At 50.5% G+C, this 18447-nt stretch overlaps 1 protein-coding gene across 4 annotated transcripts in view; it reads right to left on the bottom strand.

The window, feature by feature from the left end:
• LOC146869795 (major histocompatibility complex class I-related protein 1-like) overlaps nucleotides 1–18447 on the bottom strand; it is a 193950-nt gene that overhangs the window by 168593 nt on the left and 6910 nt on the right. The window lies entirely within an intron of this gene.

Genomic DNA, 18447 nt, shown 5'->3' on the forward strand with positions numbered 1-18447 from the left:
ATAGTCTCCACATCCCAACCTGTACCATACTGATATAAGCCCGCCGTGTAACAATGACTATAGTTCCCCATCCTACTCCTGTCCCATGCTGATATAACCCACTGTGTAACACTGATTATAGTTCCCACATCTTACTCCTGTCCCACACTGATATAAATCCACTGTGTGACAATGACTATACTGCCCACATCCCACTCCTGTCCCACTCTGATATAAACCACTGTGTAACAATGACTATAGTCCCCACATTCCAGTCCTGTCCCACGCTGATTTAAAACCACTGAGTAACAATGTGTATAGTCCCACATCCAACTCCTGGCCCACGCTGATATAAGACCACTGTGTGACAATGACTATAGTACCCACATTCTACCCCAGTACCACACTGATATAAAACCACAGTGTAACAATGACTATAGTCTCCACATCCCAACCTGCTCCCACTGAAATATAAACTCACTGTTTAACAATGACTATAGTCCCCACATCTTACTCCTGTCCCACGCTGATATAAAACCACAGTGTAATAATGATTATAGTCCCCAAATCCTACTCGTGCCCATACTGATATAACCCACTTGATAACACTGACTATAGTTCCCACATCCTACTCTTGTCCACACTGATATAAAACCACTGTGTGACAATGAGTAGTCTCCACATCCTACTCATGTCCCACTCAATATAAAACCACTGTGTGACAATGAGTATAGTTTCACATCCTAGTCTTGTGCCACACTGATATAAAACCACCGTGTGATAAAGACTATTGTTCCCACATCCTTCTCCTGCCCCATGTTGATATAAAACCACTGTGTAACAAAGACTATGGTCCGCACACCCTGTTTCTGTCCCACACTGATATAAAACCACCATGTGACAATGACCATAGTACCCACATCCCACTCCTGTCCCACACTGCTAGAAAACCACTGTGTAACCATGACTAGTGTCCCCACATCCCACTCCTGTCCCACACTGATATAAAACCACTGTGTAACAATGAGTATTGTCCCCACATCCTACTCCTGTTACACTGATATAAAAAACAACGTGTAACAATGACTGTAGTCCCTACATCCCACTCCAGTCCCACGCTGATTCAAAACCACTATGTGACAATGACTATAATCCCCACATCCCACTCCTGTCCCAGGCTGATACAAAACTACCATGTGATAATTACTATAGTCCCCACATCCCACTTCTGTCCCACACTGACTTAAAACCACTGTGTGACAATGGTGGTTAGTCTAAATATCGAGTTTTAAATTTCGACCTACAAGTATATCGAGTTGTTAATATCGTAGGTAAAGAATATCGAAGTCAAGAATATCGATGGACAGAATATCGACCCAAGGTATGTATTATCGAAGTTAATAATATCGAAGTCATTAATATAGATGTAAGTAATATCGTAATCAAAAATTTCGATGTCAATAATATTGATATTTTATTAGTGTAATGTATTTTAATATGTATTTTATTTGTATGTTAAAGATTATTGTAATGTATTTTAATACATTTAAAAATAAATGTCTAGAGATTAATAATTATTTTAAATATAATTTAGCGTTTTAGTATCAGAGCGGGTTGTGGGTTTATAGGGGAATAGGGTGGGAAGTAATTTAATTATAATTAATTAATATGTATTGTTTAATTGGTATTTATGATTAATTAATTGTTAATTAATTACTAATTGTAAATTAAATATATTAATTGATTCATTAATTGTTAATTAATTATTAATTGTAAATTAATTTTATTAATTGGTTAATTATATAAGTTATAATTAGTTTAATATTAATATTTATTTATTGGTATTGTTAAATAACTAATTGTTAATTACTAATTAATTGGTGATTTAATTTTATTAAGTGATTAATTGATGATTAAATTAATTATGTGAATTTTTATGTGTAGTGGGTTGTGGGTTTATAGGGGAATAGGGTGGGATGTAATTAAATTCAAATAATTACTGATAATTTTTATTTATTTGTAATTAATAATAATTAATTGTTAATTAATTATTAATTGGTAATTAATTGTTATTAGTACGTTAAATATAGTAAATATAAATAATTTATTATTTCATGTTATTTATTGTTATTGCTAATTAATGTATTGTTAATTAAGAATTAATTTGTGAATAATTGTAATTTGGTCGTTAATATGTATAAATTAGTAAATAAAAAGTATATTAATTATAAAGAATGTATTATTAATTGTAAATAATAGATAAACTGATATTTAAATGTATTGTGTATTTTGTATGTGTAGTGTGTTGTGTGTTAAAGGGGGAATAGTGTGGGATGTAATTTAAAGTTATTTATCTAAATATTTATTTTAAATAATTGGTATTTAATAATAATTATTTTGTAAATTAATTATTAATATGCTATTTTTTTATAACTAATTATTTAATTGGTTATTATGTTTATAGAATCCCTATGCTATCCAGTGCTTTTCCAACTGTTTTACTATCTGGAGTGGGAATAGTAATTTTTACCCCTACGCTATCCAGCGCTTTTCCTACTGTTGCACTCTCTGGAGTTGGAATAGTAATTTTTACCCCTACGCTATCCAGCGCTTTCCCTACTGTTTCACTTACTGGAGTGGGAATAGTAATTTGTACCCCTACGCTATCCAGCGTTTTCACTACTGTTGCACTCTCTGGAGTTGGAATAGTAATTTGTACCCCTACGCTATCCAACACTTTCCCTACTGTTGCACTCTCTGAAGTTGGAATAGTAATTTTTACTCCTACGCTATCCAACACTTTCCCTACTGTTGCACTCTCTGGAGTTGGAATAGTAATTTATACCCTTACGCTATCCAACACTTTCCCTACTGTTGCACTCTTTGGAGTTGGAATAGTAATTTTTACCCCTACGCTATCCAACGCTTTCCCTACTGTTGGACTCACTGGAGTGGGAATAGTAATTTTTACCCCTACGCTATCCAGCGTTTTCACTACTGTTGCACTCTCTGGAGTGGGAATAGTAATTTTTACCCATACGCTATCCAACGCTTTCCCTACTATTGCACTCTCTGGAGTTGGAATAGTAATTTTTACCCCTACGCTATCCAACGCTTTCCCTACTGTTGCACTCTTTGGAGTTGGAATAGTAATTTGTACCCCTACGCTATCCAGCGTTTTCACTGCTGTTGCACTCTCTGGAGTGGGATTAGTAATTTTTACCCCTACGCTATCCAACGCTTTCCATACTATTGCACTCTCTGGAGTTGGAATAGTAATTTTTACTCCTACGCTATCCAACGCTTTCCCTACTGTTGCACTCTTTGGAATTGGAATAGTAATTTTTACCCCTACACTATCCAGCGCTTTCCCTACTGTTTCACTTACTGGAGTGGGAATAGTAATTTATACCCCTACGCTATCCAGCGTTTTCACTGCTGTTGCACTCTCTGGTGTGGGAATAGTAATTTTTACCCCTACCCTATGCAATGTTTTCCCTACTGTTGCACTCATTGGAGTGGGAATAGTAATTTTTACTCCTAAACTATCCAGCGTTTTCACTACTGTTGCACTCTCTGGAGTGGGAATAGTAATTTTTACCCCTACGCTATCCAACGCTTTCCCTACTGTTGGACTCACTGGAGTGGGAACAGTAATTTTTACCACTATGCTATCCAGTGGTTTCCCTACTGTTGCATTCTCTGTAGTTGGAATAGTAATTTTTTTTCCCTACGCTATCCAACACTTTCCCTACTGTTGCACTCTCTGGAATTGGAATAGTAACTTTTACCCCTACGCTATCCAACGCTTTCCCTACTATTGCACTCTCTGGAGTTGGAATAGTAATTTTTACCCTTACGCTATCCAACGCTTTCCCTACTGTTGCACTCTTTGGAGTTAGAATAGTAATTTTTACCCCTACGCTATCCAACCTTTTCCCTACTGTTGCACTCTCTGGAGTGGGAATAGTAATTTTTACCCTTACGCTATCCAACACTTTCCCTACTATTGCACTCTCTGGAGTTGGAATAGTAATTTTAACCCTACGCTATCCAACGCTTTCCCTACTGTTGCACTCTTTGGAGTTGGAATAGTAATTTTTACCCCTACGCTATCCAACATTTTCCTTACTGTTGTTTTTGTTGGAGTTGGACTAGTAGTTTTATTGTGTTTGATATTTAATATGTTTTGTATTATTTTAGCTATTGTAATATATCATTAATAATAAAAATTATTCACATTAAAATATTGATTATTATTTGCTATATGTAATTATTAAATATTTAATAATGTTATTGTTTTATGTGTATAGATGTATTGGTAATTTTTAAAAACATTTAATAATTTATACGTTACAGAAATTATTATTAAAATTAATTATTAAGTAAGTATATATATTATATATTATATGTATATGTTTAATTAAAGTTGTATTACATTATATATATTAATTATACATTTTAAATATTATACAATATATTTAATTATGTTTATTTAATTTCTAAGTATAATTTGGTTTATTTTACATATATTTTTAAAGTAAAAGAAAAATGATATTTTTAATAACGATATTTTTGACATTGATATTTAATTTTCGATATTTTTGTACTTACCATGTTGTACTCACAAACTTAGCTATGATATCCACCTTCCATAGGATATCATGGCTAAGTCAGTCCTGAAGCAGGCGTAAGGAAAGTAGCGATAACAGGGGTTAACTCTACTTTTCCTGCCGCTATGCTTCATAGCGTGGGGCTTGATGATAGGAGAAATGTCGCTTAGCGACATTTCTCCTGTCATGTTAAGTCAGGAACGCCCACTTTGCATCTCATTAGAGATGCAAAGATGGCGTTAGGAATCCTGACGCTAAAGCAAGGTTTCACGCGTTAGCGTGGCCTTGCTAATTAGGGGATAAAATTATCGCCGCTCTTCGGCCGAAAACAGCCGCAAAAACGGCGATAATTTTTTATTGCCAGCTTGTAAATATGCCCCTAGGTCACTTGCTAGTGACCAGGGGCACGATAGACGAATGCCCACCGATGTTGGGTGTTTCAGGTGCGAAGAGGTGAAGCTTGACTCTGCAGTCACGAGGACTAGGAGGCGTCGACGATGACCAGGAGCTGGATTCGAGCTGTCCCACGAAGGAAGTAGAGTGCTGTGGTGTCAGTGCCTGGATTTGACCCAACAAGCCTTGGCAACAGCAACCCACGCAGGAAGAGAAAAGATGCTTCGGTGCGGACCAGCAAGGTCCTGGGGACTCCCCAAGCATGGAGAGTCAGGGCACGTCTGAAGCAACCAGGTAAGCCCAATCAAAGTTAGAGTTGTCTTCATAGGGACCGACCAGTCGACGGACCAGGGATCGCAAAGGGACCTCGAGAGGAATCACACAATACCAGCAGTGCTTTAAATGGGAAAAAATAAGTGCAGGTACTCACTAAAATAGAGGTGTGGCAAGTGGGCGGGGCTAGGGGCGGGTCAAAGGGCAAGTCATACATATGGACTTCTGTACCATTTGCAGCACATATCAAAGCACACGACAAATGCGTTTATGTCACTAAAACAGATAAATAACTCATTACAAGCTCCTCGGAAGCAGAGCTGCATCTGCCCTGCACTGGAAGAGAAACCTAATCTGCGCCTGCCGTGCTGATCATGGTACCGGTACTCTCCCTGGCTACAGAGAAGTGCCGGTACTGACGGCAAAAAAAAATCGGAGGTGCCGGTACTCAGTACCGGTGAGTACCGGCCCATTTAAAGCACTGAATACCAGCCCGCGGGACACTCGGAGAGTGTAGGCCAGTAATCTTCAGTGGAAATGCTGCTTGGGGCGTGGACTACAAGTAGCCCAAAGCACAGCCTCAAGGATCGCCAAGAAGCATATGCACTTGCAAATGTGCACGGTGTCCAGGGGATTCGGTTCCACGGTCCCCACGAGGGCTACGGGTCTCAGCTTTGCTGGGAGCTCGGGTCAGCCTCTGGGAAGTCTGGAAACCCACCTCCTGTGTTGCAAATTCTTCGGAGTCCGGCAGGAGCTTCGGAGATGCAAACCGGTCAGATGCGTTTCAGGTGCCTGCCTTGCAGGGGGTAACTCCTTTACTCTAAGGGAGATTCTTCTGTCATCTAGCGCTTTGTAGATCGTTGAAGTTCCAGGATTCTGTGTTAGTTTCGTCCAGGTAAATCTAAAGTCCTGTAGCCAGGGATTCCTACTTTATACCCAAGGAAGGGGTGGGACAAACTCTAGGGACCCACCTATGGGAGGGTCAGGAAAGAGGGGTGGTTACACCCATTTCCTTTGTCCAGTTTCACACCAGAGCAGGGGCTGGTAGCCCCTGCAACCGGTTTGAGCTGGACTATGCACAGGGATAGCAAATGTGCCCCCAGTGCAGAATTCAAAGCACTCTTGGAGTGCACCCACCGAGCCCCAATACACTAAAGTCTGTCTGGGAGGTGGTTACACCACCCTGTGACAAGAAACCTATTGTCCAGGCCTCCCCTGCCGGAGTTTCATCCAGAAGCAGGAGGTCAGACTTATGTCTGTGGCTGCAGCATCCATTTTGTGATGCCAGGGCTCTTTTAAGTTGGTACCGGGTATAACGGTTGTGCCATGTTTCTCCCTCTAGTAGGGTGGGATCATACTCCCACACCAGTTACAGGTATGGGGGTATGATTCCAAGGTGTTTGACACCAGACACAACATGTTTCCATGCAGCCATTCCAAAGTTAGCATTTACCGTTTGGTTATAATGCACTTAAGAGTATATGGTTTGGCTGCATCACAAACAACCCCGGAATGAAGATTCCGAAATCTGCAGTGGGGCTCTGCTCATGCTTGGGCACCCTCTCACATGAAACTCAGCTCCCTGGGGGGCGTGGTTTGGACGCCGATCGGGATGGCGGCGTGAGCCTGCAGCTCCGTGCCTAATCCCCGATATTTATCCTGAACTCCGGCCAAAACGCGCCGCAGCTGGCGCGAACCGGTTGCGTTGAGCACCGGGACGACGGTGGACGCCGCGCACGAGACGGCGGGGGCCCAGGCGAGGTGCTAGAGCCGGGACACGGAGCGGGACGAACGGCGTATGCTGCACAAGATGGCGGCGGCCCCAGACGGAGCAGAGTAAACAGCCCCAGACGGAGGCTGGTGACCAAGGAGCAGCCGGCCGATGGTGTAGCGGAGCGGGGCTGATCGCCTGTTGCCCGGGGCTCCGGGACCACGGTGTTGGGGTGCGGCGCTCTCCACCGTAGCGGCGACGACGGATCCTGCCGGCCCCTCCCCCCTCGGGGCACCCGACACAGACTGCGGAGGGGACAGCGGAGCCGGCGCTGGACACCGGAGCAGGGCGCCTGCCCGCTGGCGAATGCGGCCGCTGGGCTGCGGAGGGGGCGAGAGAGCGAGAGCGAGAGCGGCGGAGGAGCTGCCGGACGACTCGCGCCCATTGGTGGTGGCGGATGGTGATGGCGGCCTGAAGAGATAGCGGCGCTGGGCCGCGGGAGCGCTGCGGAGCGGTGGGCCCGAGGACCGCGTGGAGGCGCCCTCCCCCCGGAGGTGAGGTTGACCCATTGGGGTGAACTGAGTGGGAGCGACCCCGGCGCTGGAGCAGGAAGGTGGTGAGCCCGCGCTGTGCGCTGTCGTTGGGTGAAACCGCGGAGGACCCGTGCGCTGGTGGCGGGTGGCCTTGGCGCGAGGACGACCGACTGGCTGCGAGCCGGGGGGCCCTGGGCTGCTGGGCTGCCGGGCCCTGGGGGAGCGGACTGCCCCGAGGAGTGCACTGAGAACGGGGAGCGGGTGCCGGGCCCTGCCTCTTCGCTCCCGGAGTGGACGGACGGCGACATAGATCTGCCTGCTGGTGGGGCCCTGAACTGGAGCTGGTGCAGGGCGGGATGGCCACGAAGGGTGTCGCGCTGCATGTGCCCCCTAGGCACGACCGGGCGGCGGAATCGGCCGCAGATGGAGGACCCCAAGATGACCCGGGGGACACAGCGCAGGAACGGCACTTAAACAAACGGCTGGATGGGATCCTGGAGGCCATCACGGCGACCAAGGAGGCCTTGCATCAGGACATAGCGCAGGTTGCTACTGGGCTGGGACTCTTACGGGCCGATCATGCCAAACTGGCGGACAGAGTCAAAGACAACGAGGTGGCGATCCGGGAGCTCAAGCCGGCGGCGGCGACCGCAGAACGCAAAATCGCTGAGATCCTGGGCCGTTTGGCGACGCTGGAGAGGCGAGCGGAAGACGCCGAAGGACGCAATCGGAGAAATAACGTGAGGGTGGTGGGACTGCCGGAAAAAGTTGAAGGGGATGACGCCGTGGCATACATGGAGGACTGGTTCAGAAAGACCGTGGCCCCGGAGGGCCTCTCCCCCTTCTTCTCCCTGGAGCGGGCGCATAGGGTCCCGGCTCGCCCGCCGGCGCAGGGCCGCCCTCCCAGACCCATGTTGGTCAGGCTTTTGCATTATAGAGACAGGGACCTGCTGATCCAGAAGGCGCGTGCAAATGGCCCCTTCCAGGTGGCTAACAGCTCGGTCACGGTGTTCCCAGACTACACGCAGGAGGTACAGAAGAACAGGGCTTCCTTTCTGGCCGTAAAAAAGGAACTACGGATCGAGGGCCTACAGTACTCCCTGCTGTTCCCAGCGAAACTGCGGGTAATCCTGAGCGGGACGACCCACTTCTTTCAGACCCCTGAGGAAGCGTGGACATGGCTGGAGTTGTATCGGGCGGGCACGGCCCGGGGAAGGACGGAGGAAAAAGGGAGGCAGAAACCGGCCCAAGTGCGGAAATCTCAACGTATCCGCAAGCGCAACAAACTTCAGAGAGCGGAGCGGGATGGACAGATGGCGGACGACAGGCGGAAGGCGCTGGCAGCGACGGCGATCATAACGGGCTCTCAAGGGGAGCAGACTTCAGTGGGCTCGGAGTCTGGCGAGGAGGCCGGGCAGTCCGGCGGAGAGATGTCGGAGGTTGACAGCTCCGGGGGGCCGGTGGTCACCCCACAGACGGCGGATGGACTATTTAACGGGTGATGCGGAGGGTGGGGCCACATTGGTGACTCCGGGTTCTGACTGGGGGTCCCGGTGCTCGATGGACTTGCAGGTATGGTGTTGAGACATTCGGGGGATGCTGGGTGCGGGGCGGGGGGCTTGGCCTGCCCTAGGTCGGTTCTGACCACCCTCGAACGGCCCTTAAGGCTTTCTGTGGAGACGACCACAGAGTAGGGAAGGTTTGGTGGGTTGCAGGTTTGGATGGGGGCTGATAGTGCGTTATTAGGTCCTGTTCTGGGGAGTGGGTGGGGGGGAGTTCGTGGGGTTGTTCTGGTTGCGGGGTTCTATTGCGCTGCTGTAGGTGGGCCGGGGATGTTGGTGTGCGGGGGGGGTACTGGTTGCAATGGGGACATTACCTAATTTGAAATGCCTCACGTGGAATGTTCGTGGCCTCCGCACTATGTCAAGACGCCACAAGGTCCATGCCCATCTGGTGAGGCGAGGCATACAAATCGCACTCCTGCAGGAAACTCACTTAACCCAACAGGAACTCACTGCGCTGCAGAGGAGGTGGCGTGGCCAGGTGTTTGGGACTACATGCTCAGCGTTTGCCAGGGGAGTGTTGATATGGGTGCAGGCAGGAATCCCATTTCAAGCTACGACTCAGTTGGTGGACCCGGGGGGTAGATTTGTGGTGGTGGGAGGGAAGCTCTATGGTCAGGATGTGGCCTTATGCAGTATATATGCCCCCAACACGGATCAGGCCCGCTTTTTTGTTAGCTTGACGGGTTCCTTGGCGCACTTCCTGGCGGGCCCCATATTGATAGGAGGGGACTTCAACTCGATCACTGATGTAGCACTGGACCGGTCGCATCCGCCACTGGCTGACTCGCCGGTGCGCCGATTAGCGGCGCACAGGGCGGACTGGCAGGAGAGGTGGGGGCTGATAGATGTGTGGAGGGAGCAGCATCCGGGACACAGGGACTATTCCTTCTTCTCCGCGTTACACGCGCTCCACGTTAGGATAGATGCTATGTTGTGCAGCAGGGACTTGGCGCCCGTGATGGCCCACACGGAGTACCTCACTAGAACTATATCGGACCACAACCCGCTGCTGTTGACGTTGCAGTGGCGGCGGCCGAGATCGGCGGTCCCGACATGGCGCTTGAGGCCAGAGGCATTGGAAGATCCAGTGTTTGGTGATGCGGTCAAGCGGGGCGTAGAGCAGTACTTTACGGAGAATGAGGGTTCAACGGCCACGAGGGCGATGGAATGGGACGCCATGAAGGTGGTGACCAGAGGTGTTTGCATGGGAACCTTTGCGAATGTGAGGACTACTATCCTGACGGCTCTGGAGAAGGCGGAAGGGGTGTTGAGGGAGCTGGAGCAGCGTAGGCCTGAGCGACCAGAGTTGCAGGACAGGCTGCTTGAGGCGAAGGAGGTGGTAGCGACGGAAACTGAGCGGCTGCGGGGCTTTGACTACAAGCGGTATCTCGTCAGAGTGCATGCGGAACGGGACAAGGTAGGAACGCTACTGGCTAGACTAGCGAACCCGGAACCCCGGGGCTGTCCGGTTCTCAGTATTAGAACGGAGACGGGGGAGATGGTTTACTCGCAGGGGGCGGTGCTCCAGCGGTTCAGGTCATACTATTCGGCCCTCTATGAGAGCCAGTTGGGGGTGGAGAACTCCGAGATAACTGATTATCTGGCGACTCTTTGCCTCCCCCGGGTAGATGCGGAAACTGCGATGGTGCTGGGAGGCCCCATTACGCTGCAGGAGATTCGGGTGGCTATTAAGCAGATGGCCAGAAACAAAACGCCGGGGGTGGATGGCCTGCCGATCGAATTCTACGCGCAGTTCGTGGATGCCTTAGCGCCCAGGCTCTTGCTGGTCTACACTGAGGCCATGGAGCTGGGGAGACTCCCACAGTCGATGAGGGAGGCCTTGGTGGTGCCGTTGTTGAAGCCCGGCAGGGATGCCTTGGATGTGACGTCATATAGACCTTTGTCTATGCTGACGGTAGACTACAAAATATTGAGTCGCATATTAGCCACTAGATTATTACCGCACATGACCAAACTGGTTCACGGGGACCAAGCCGGTTTTATCCCCACCAGGAGCACAGCCTGGAATATTCGCCGCCTGGTCCGTATCATGGACAACGTCTGGGACCCAGCACAGCGGCCGGCAGTGCTCGCCGTGGACATCAAAAAGGCTTTCGATAGCCTCGAATGGGGATACCTCGACGCGGTGCTCGAGAAGTCCGGCCTGGGGGAGGGGTTCGGACGTTGGACACGGGTCCTTTACTCCTTCGCTACGGCCAGGGTGCGGCTGGGAGCGGTCGTGTCCGAAGCATATCCAGTACGCAGGGGCACACGGCAGGGTTGCTCGTTATCTCCCCTGCTGTTCGCCTTGGCGATGGAGCCTTTGGCGGCGCAAGCGCGGACAGGAGCGGTGTACGGCGGGGTTCGTTGTGGGGAGGAGGAACATCATATATCCCTGTACGCGGATGACCTCCTGCTGTACCTGGAGGACTCCGGGGATGCCTTGGAAGGGGCTGTGGAGATGCTCTCGCGCTTTGGCGAGCTCTCGGGCCTCAGGGTCAACTGGACCAAAACCTGCGTTTTCCCGCTGCGGGCAGAGGTCCCGTATTGCCCTCCCACTCGGGATGTGGTATGGGAAGCTAAATGCTTTACTTACCTGGGAGTCCGGATATACCACGATGTCGAAAATCTCTTGGACGGTAATGTAGGGCGTTGCATAAGGGCTTTGAGGGGGTGCATGGCCTTCTGGGCTGCCCTCCCGCTCTCGGTGCTGGGCCGGGTCGCGTTGCTGAAGATGGTGGCTCTGCCCCGACTGCTCTATTACTTCCGCACACTGCCGATATGGATCCCGCAGAGGATCTTTAAAGAATTGAGGTCGCAGATCATCAGCTTCCTATGGGGGACGGGACGGCGACGGGTAGCCCTGACGGTTCTGATGCGGCCTAAACTAGAGGGGGGACTGGCGGTCCCCGATTTTGAATTATACTACCTGGCGGCGCAGCTACAAGTGCTGACACAGAATGTGGCCAGGGTATTCCGGGGCCCGGAGCCGGGACGAGGGACGGGCATCCAGAGACATGTCCTGTCTTACATAGTCATGCAACAGAAGTTAGACCTGAGAGATTTGTCCATCGAGGAGCGGACTCTCCGGCTATGCTGGCAGAGGGGCATGCGGAGAGCAAAGACGGTGAGACCTTATGCACCGGAGATCCCGCTGGGGATGCTGACGGCGCTGCCGCATGGAGGCGACTGGTCCCCGCTAGCGGAGTGGGAGGAGCTGGGGTTGCAGATGGTGGGGGACCTCTATATAGATGGGGCGCTGGCCCCCTTCGGGGCTTTGCAGGAGCAGTTTGGCCTCCCGGATGGGAGTTATCTCCTGCACGCGGCGGTGAGCGCGGCAATACAAAAACACTGGAGAAAGGGGCTGGAGGAGCCCACTGTGGCACTAACCTGCCAGTACGTGGCAATGGCGGCGGGCACGATCAAGGCGGTGACATGCCTACAGGCTAGACTGCTGCAGGAGGGGTTGGAGCCGCTTGCGGCACTGAAGGAGCGGTGGGAGGAAAGCATAGGCAAACCCATTCCGGACACGATCTGGAGCCACATCATGCGGAGGACATGGAAGGGTAGCGGGAATGCCCGCTTTCAGCAGGTGCACTTCTTCATCGTTCACAGGGCGTATTTGACCCCGGGAAAGATTAGCCGGCACTTTAAGGTGCAGGAGGCCGCTTGCCCGCGCTGCCTCACACTGGGAGCTGAACTAGAGCATATGCTGTGGGGGTGCCCGAAGCTCGGGTCGTACTGGGCTGAGGTGGGAGAGATCTTGAATACTGCGACGGATAGGGAGGTCGAGTTTGATATGGGGGCGTGCCTGCTGCTCTGGTTCCCTCACACAGCAAAGACAAAAGTGACGAGTAAATTTATTGACTTGGGGCTTATGTTGGCTCAGAGAGAGATTACGTGGCACTGGAAGTCCCGGGAGGGCCCATCAATCGGGCGGTGGATCTCCGAGTTATTAAAATGGTCTAGATGTGAGAGTGAAGTCAGACGGCGCCAAGCGATTAAGGCGGACAATGAAAAGGGGTTAGAGTGGGTAAGGGCATGGGAGCAGATCGAGCAGGCCCTGCAGGATTGCCGGCTCGAGCGGGCGGAACGGGAGCGTGAGGAGAACGGAGTTCCTTGAGGCTGAGGACAATAGATGTACCCCTGATAGCTGGCACGACTTAGAGTTAGGGACCACTGGAGGGGCCCGCAACAGCAGCAGTTGGGGGGGGTGGGATGGGAGGGGGGGGAGTTCCTGAGGTGGGAGGGTAATGCTATATTGAGTTGGATGAGGAATGTAGCTGTGGGGACAGAAAAGCAGAGGCTCCCATGGGGCATGATCCAGGCACCGCTGTGAGGCGATAGTTGTGTTACATTGCTTAACTGTCTATATGTGCCGCCCGGCCCCCGGGATGTGGGCTGAATGGCTGTGTGCATTGCTAAACCGAAGAATATGACCGGAGATTGTAGGGGGTGCCGGTTGCCCCGATGGTTATGTTGCTGAAAATGTTGCAATAAAAAACATGTTTTTAAAAAAAAAAAAAATGAAACTCAGCTCCCTGCCTTCAGGATTGTTAAGGCCTGCCATAGGGGTGACTGATAGGTTTATATGTGCAGTGATATGGAGAGATATAGGTAACCTATATCTCAGTAAGGGGTGCATGCACCACCTTACACAGGCTGCCGTAGCAGACTTGTTGTGTCATTTTAAAAGGCTTCCCAGGGGTGGCATAATACATGCTGCAGCCCCTGGTAGGCCTCTGGGGTACCTATGTCCTGGGTACATAGTATACCATATACTAGTGACTCACAAGTGTACCCCAGAATCCAATCTGGAGTGTACCTAAAGCACATGGAATCAATTTAAAGGGATAAGCAGATAGGCTGGGGCCCTGAATAGCAGGATCCCAGTCAATTAAGTCGAAAACCACCAGGAAAAACAAGCATTTGCAATGCAATAGGTCTCGCATTTACGCGAGTTTAAGCTATTGGCATTGTAAATGACAATGCCTTTTGTTTATGTTTTAAAAAACTAAATATAAATAAAAGGCATTGTCATTTACATTGCCAATAACTCAAACTCGCGTAAATTCGAGACCTATTTCATTGCAAATGCTTGTGCCCTAAGCAGGCTGGTAATGCAGAGAGACATGCCCTGCAGGTCCAAGCAAATGCAAGACCTTTTGCATTGCAAATGCTTGTTTTGGACTTTTCTCGTTTTTTTTGCTTTCTCTGTAAACTGATGCCGTGACTTGGTAATCTTTACTTTTGGCCCTTATTTCAACCCTGCACAGGTAGTGGCATGGGCCCTCTTACACCTGTGTCAGGGAGAGAGAGAGCACGAAGTACCCTACTACTGAGGAGTCTGTCACACAGGGTAGTAACTGCAGAGAAGCAGTGCAAAGGAAAGAAACAGGGTGAGACAGTGAGGGAGATATGATGGAGGAATAGAAGGAGATGAAGACAGAGAGGGGGAGAGGGGCGCCAGGTGGTAATGGGAAATGATAGGTGGGATAAAGGAGACAGTGGGCATAACAAAATGCAGGGTGTGCGAGACAGGAAGGATGAGGACAAAGAGAAGGGCTGAGTGAGACGTGGGTGCAACAGTAAGAGATATGGGAAGGGGATACACATCTGGGAGGGAGGGAAGATGAGGGGCAGGAATGTTAAGAGATTAAAGAAACGTTGATGGAGAAACAGGAGAAGAGCGAGAACGGTAGAAAGGGAGGGGTCGAGGGAGACAGAAGGACCATAGAGAGGGGAGATGAGGGAGACGTGATTCATTCAACGTGACAGGGTTTTCGGTCATGAATATGTTTTACTTTGTCAGTTAATTGGCTCAGGCAAACATATGAAAACGTCACCAGGGGAGCAAAAATAGACAGAGAGAATTACTTATTAATATAATTCTCTGTGCCTATTTTTCCTTTCCTGGTGACGTTTTCATATTTTTCCTCCTGAACCAATTAACTAAGTAGGTAAAATACATCAAATAACAGATGAATGACTGTAGAATGGGGAAGTTACTGGTAGATTAATGCTCTTGACATGCTTTGCAAAGTTTTTAAGTTGGGAGCAATTGTCTCCTAAAAGCCCGGACGGCCCCTTTGAAAAGAATCCTCTGAAGCCTTCTGCTTAGTGTCATGAATGCGCACTTCGTCAGTGAACTACCCGATGACTCTGCATGCATGGGGCAGGGAGCAAATGAAAACAAGCATTGGCCGTGAAAGTGACACGACCGCGCGAATAAACAAGCCGAGGTGACAAGGGCTGGGCGAGAAGGGAGGGGGGAATGCCAGCATCAAAGGAGCCTACAGCTGACGAGCAGGGAGGAGGGAGTGCGAGCAGCAGCTGTGCACGTGCACGCCATCGTGCACTCAAGCTTTAGGCCTGCCAAATCATGTGGGTAGCACTTTTGAAAGCCCACCTCCAAAATGTCTCAAAGAGACAGCTTGCGCTGTCTCAGCGAGACCTAAAAATGGGGGCAACCATGCAGTCAGATTCCACCTTCCTACACTGATCCCCACACACGTATCTTACCCCGTGTTACACTGATACCATACAGCCCTGACCCTGTGTTGCACGCTTCCCCACACATGACCTTCACCCCACGGTGCACTGATCCTCACAGCCCTCACCCTCTGTTACACGAATCCCCACTCACCACCCTCACCCAGTGTTACACGGATCCCCACACACAGCCCTCACCCTGTGTTGCACTGATCCCACACTCAGGTCTCAACCGTGTTACACTGATCTCCAAACAGCCCACATCCTGTGTTACACTGATGCGAACATACAGCCCTCATCCTGTGTAACGCAGGCTGTGTTACACTGATCCCACACTCACAGCCCTGACCCTGCCGCTGCCCGCGTCCCACGCAGTGGGACATCAGCAGGGCAGCATTCTAGTGGCCGCCCGTCGGAGCCTTCCCCCCCCCTTGCTGCCTCGCGCGCGAGGCCTACACCCACTTGGGAAAAACCCCTATCGCGTGGAGCTGGGGGCGGGGCGGGGGGCGCGGCTTACTCCCTACTTAGTGGGCTCTCTCGCCCAGTTCCTCCTCTGTCTCCGGCGCGCCGCACCCTGCCTGGACACGCGTTCTTCCCGCGCAAGATTGAGCGTAGCTAATGAGGCTCCTGACGCCGTCTCGCCGGACACGCTGCGGTCGCTGCCCCTCGGTTGTCTCGCGTCCACCAGCGGTTGCGGTTTCTCCCCCCCACCGCTTGATCTGCGGTGGTTGCAGCGCACTCCTTCGGGCTGCATGTTCCCGGGCCAGGGGGTCGTCGGCATGCGCGGTGAGTTTTGGTGGGCAGGGAAGTCTTTTGGGTCTTGTTGCGCCGAGAGAAGGCATGGCGTTAAAGTTTGGATTGCGGGCAGGCGGGCTGTGGTGCACCTACGTGGATGCACGGCCGCCGCCACATTGTTTAAGTGGATTCGGCTCAGTGGTAATGTTTCCGATTGGTCTGACGCCTGGTTTAGAGCTTTGACTAACTCGCTATGCTCGTGACCGTTCTGTTTTTCCCTCATTCGGTCACTTTGTAATTTGGTGCAGCATTTCCGCTTACCTAATTTGTTATGCCCATCGCTATTCATAACGCGCATCGCAAGTTGTTTAAAAATGGAGGTAATTTCTTCGCTCCCTAGTTTGCCCGTCTGGTTGAGTCGGGCCACGTTCTGTGGACATCGAGGGCACAGGGCTTTCGAGTGAACGTACACCCCGCCCTCTCCGTTATTGTCAGCTTGTGGTTGTCCTGGTTGGTCGGTTTGGGATGAGGGGTGAGTGCGGAGCCACATGTGATCGTACAGAAAGAATTGGGTACTGTTGTTGGGCAGCCAAGTATTTGCCGTGGTCGAGTCGGCCGGAGGCGGGCTCACTGACGTCGCTGCTTTGGGCGCTGAGCGCGATGCAGGGAAGCAGGCGTGGTCATTTCTCGCGGTATGGTGAGGGAGGCTGCCCGGGCAACAGCGGCAGCAGCAGCGAGCAGAGTCCTCACTCCCACGCAGTCAGCCATCAAGTGGGCATGTGGACTACCTAGCCTTCTTTTAATTACAACAGCATGCTAGGGTGGTGATTCATGGTTTTGGCAGGGTCGGGCTCCGAGGGATTAACTACGGTGCTGTAGCGGTAAATCATTATGATCAAAGCTTGCTCGACCGACGACCACTCCCCCGACTACTCCCCCCTCCCCTCTGCGATCCATGCCTTGCGGGGCCGGTGTATGTTACACTACCAAAAAGCGAAGCCAATTAACGAAATGCAGTATGTTAACTTTACCTCTGTTGGACTAACTTGCCCAACTATAATTCACTGATCTGTTTATTGTTGTTGGCGCTTCCATAGACATTGCGGAGACTGATTGTGAGGGCATTTGAAAGATGCCGTTAGGTGCTTTGATGTCTTGGATTTGGCGCGGTTTTTCTGGAGTTATTTACCACCTCCTCTGGCATGCAGACGGACTACAGTATTCCTTTTTCGCGCATGGGTCTACATTTTATCGTCTGCGAACAGCAAAATTACATGACTAGGCAATCGCGCATCTCAAATTAGTCAGTCAAAATTGGGCCACAGAGTGTACAAGGGATGCTATTTGGGACAGGAAAGTGGCCTGGCAACCTAAGCCGCAGGGTTAGGGCTTCAGTTTCTTTAACGGCAGGGGTCTGGATCCCACTACTGCAATTATTTTTCATGTCGTAACAACTATTCAGGCAGCCATCTTTTACTTAATTGCCACTCCGGATTGATCCCATACATAACACTGCCCTTTCGGCGGCTGTATTGTAAGACCAACTCCCTGCCATCGTAGCCGGGACAGGTTATGCCACATTCTGGTAGGTGATGTTTACCGGTCCCCCCAGCTCTCACAGTGCATGGAGGTTTACCCCGGAGTCTTCCAATTAGAACGGGGGGGGGGGAGACACCGCTCATCAGGCCCCACGGCCGTGTATACCGGCCCCCATAGACGGATTCGGCCCTCGCGGCCAGCACACGCTGCCGAGATCCGGCGGCAGACTGGCTCGGGGGTGAGATTCATTCCGATTGTAGAGGAGGCTGGACGTTGCTATGTACGGAGGCCTTTCACTTGAATTGACGAGTGCTTGTTTTCTGACAGGTACGAAATCGTAGCGGGGATACAGGGTAAGGGGGATTCAACCAGGAAACATTTCACTGCAGTGACCTACCCACCTATTTACATCAGGCGCACTCGGTAGTCTGTGGGACGCGTCCGCGCAGGTTTTACTTGAGTTATGCTGTCCTGCACTGGTGAAATGTGCTGGAATTTTGCCAAAGCAACGACGGGCTGCTTGGAAAGTTGATGCATGGCGGACACCAGGGATAACGAGCGGCAAAGGGTATGTTGTAGACGGTTTCCCCGCATTGCGGATTTGAACAGCCGTC

Source organism: Triturus cristatus, chromosome 1_1 (assembly GCF_964204655.1).
Source record: "Triturus cristatus chromosome 1_1, aTriCri1.1, whole genome shotgun sequence".
NCBI lineage: Eukaryota > Metazoa > Chordata > Amphibia > Caudata > Salamandridae > Triturus > Triturus cristatus.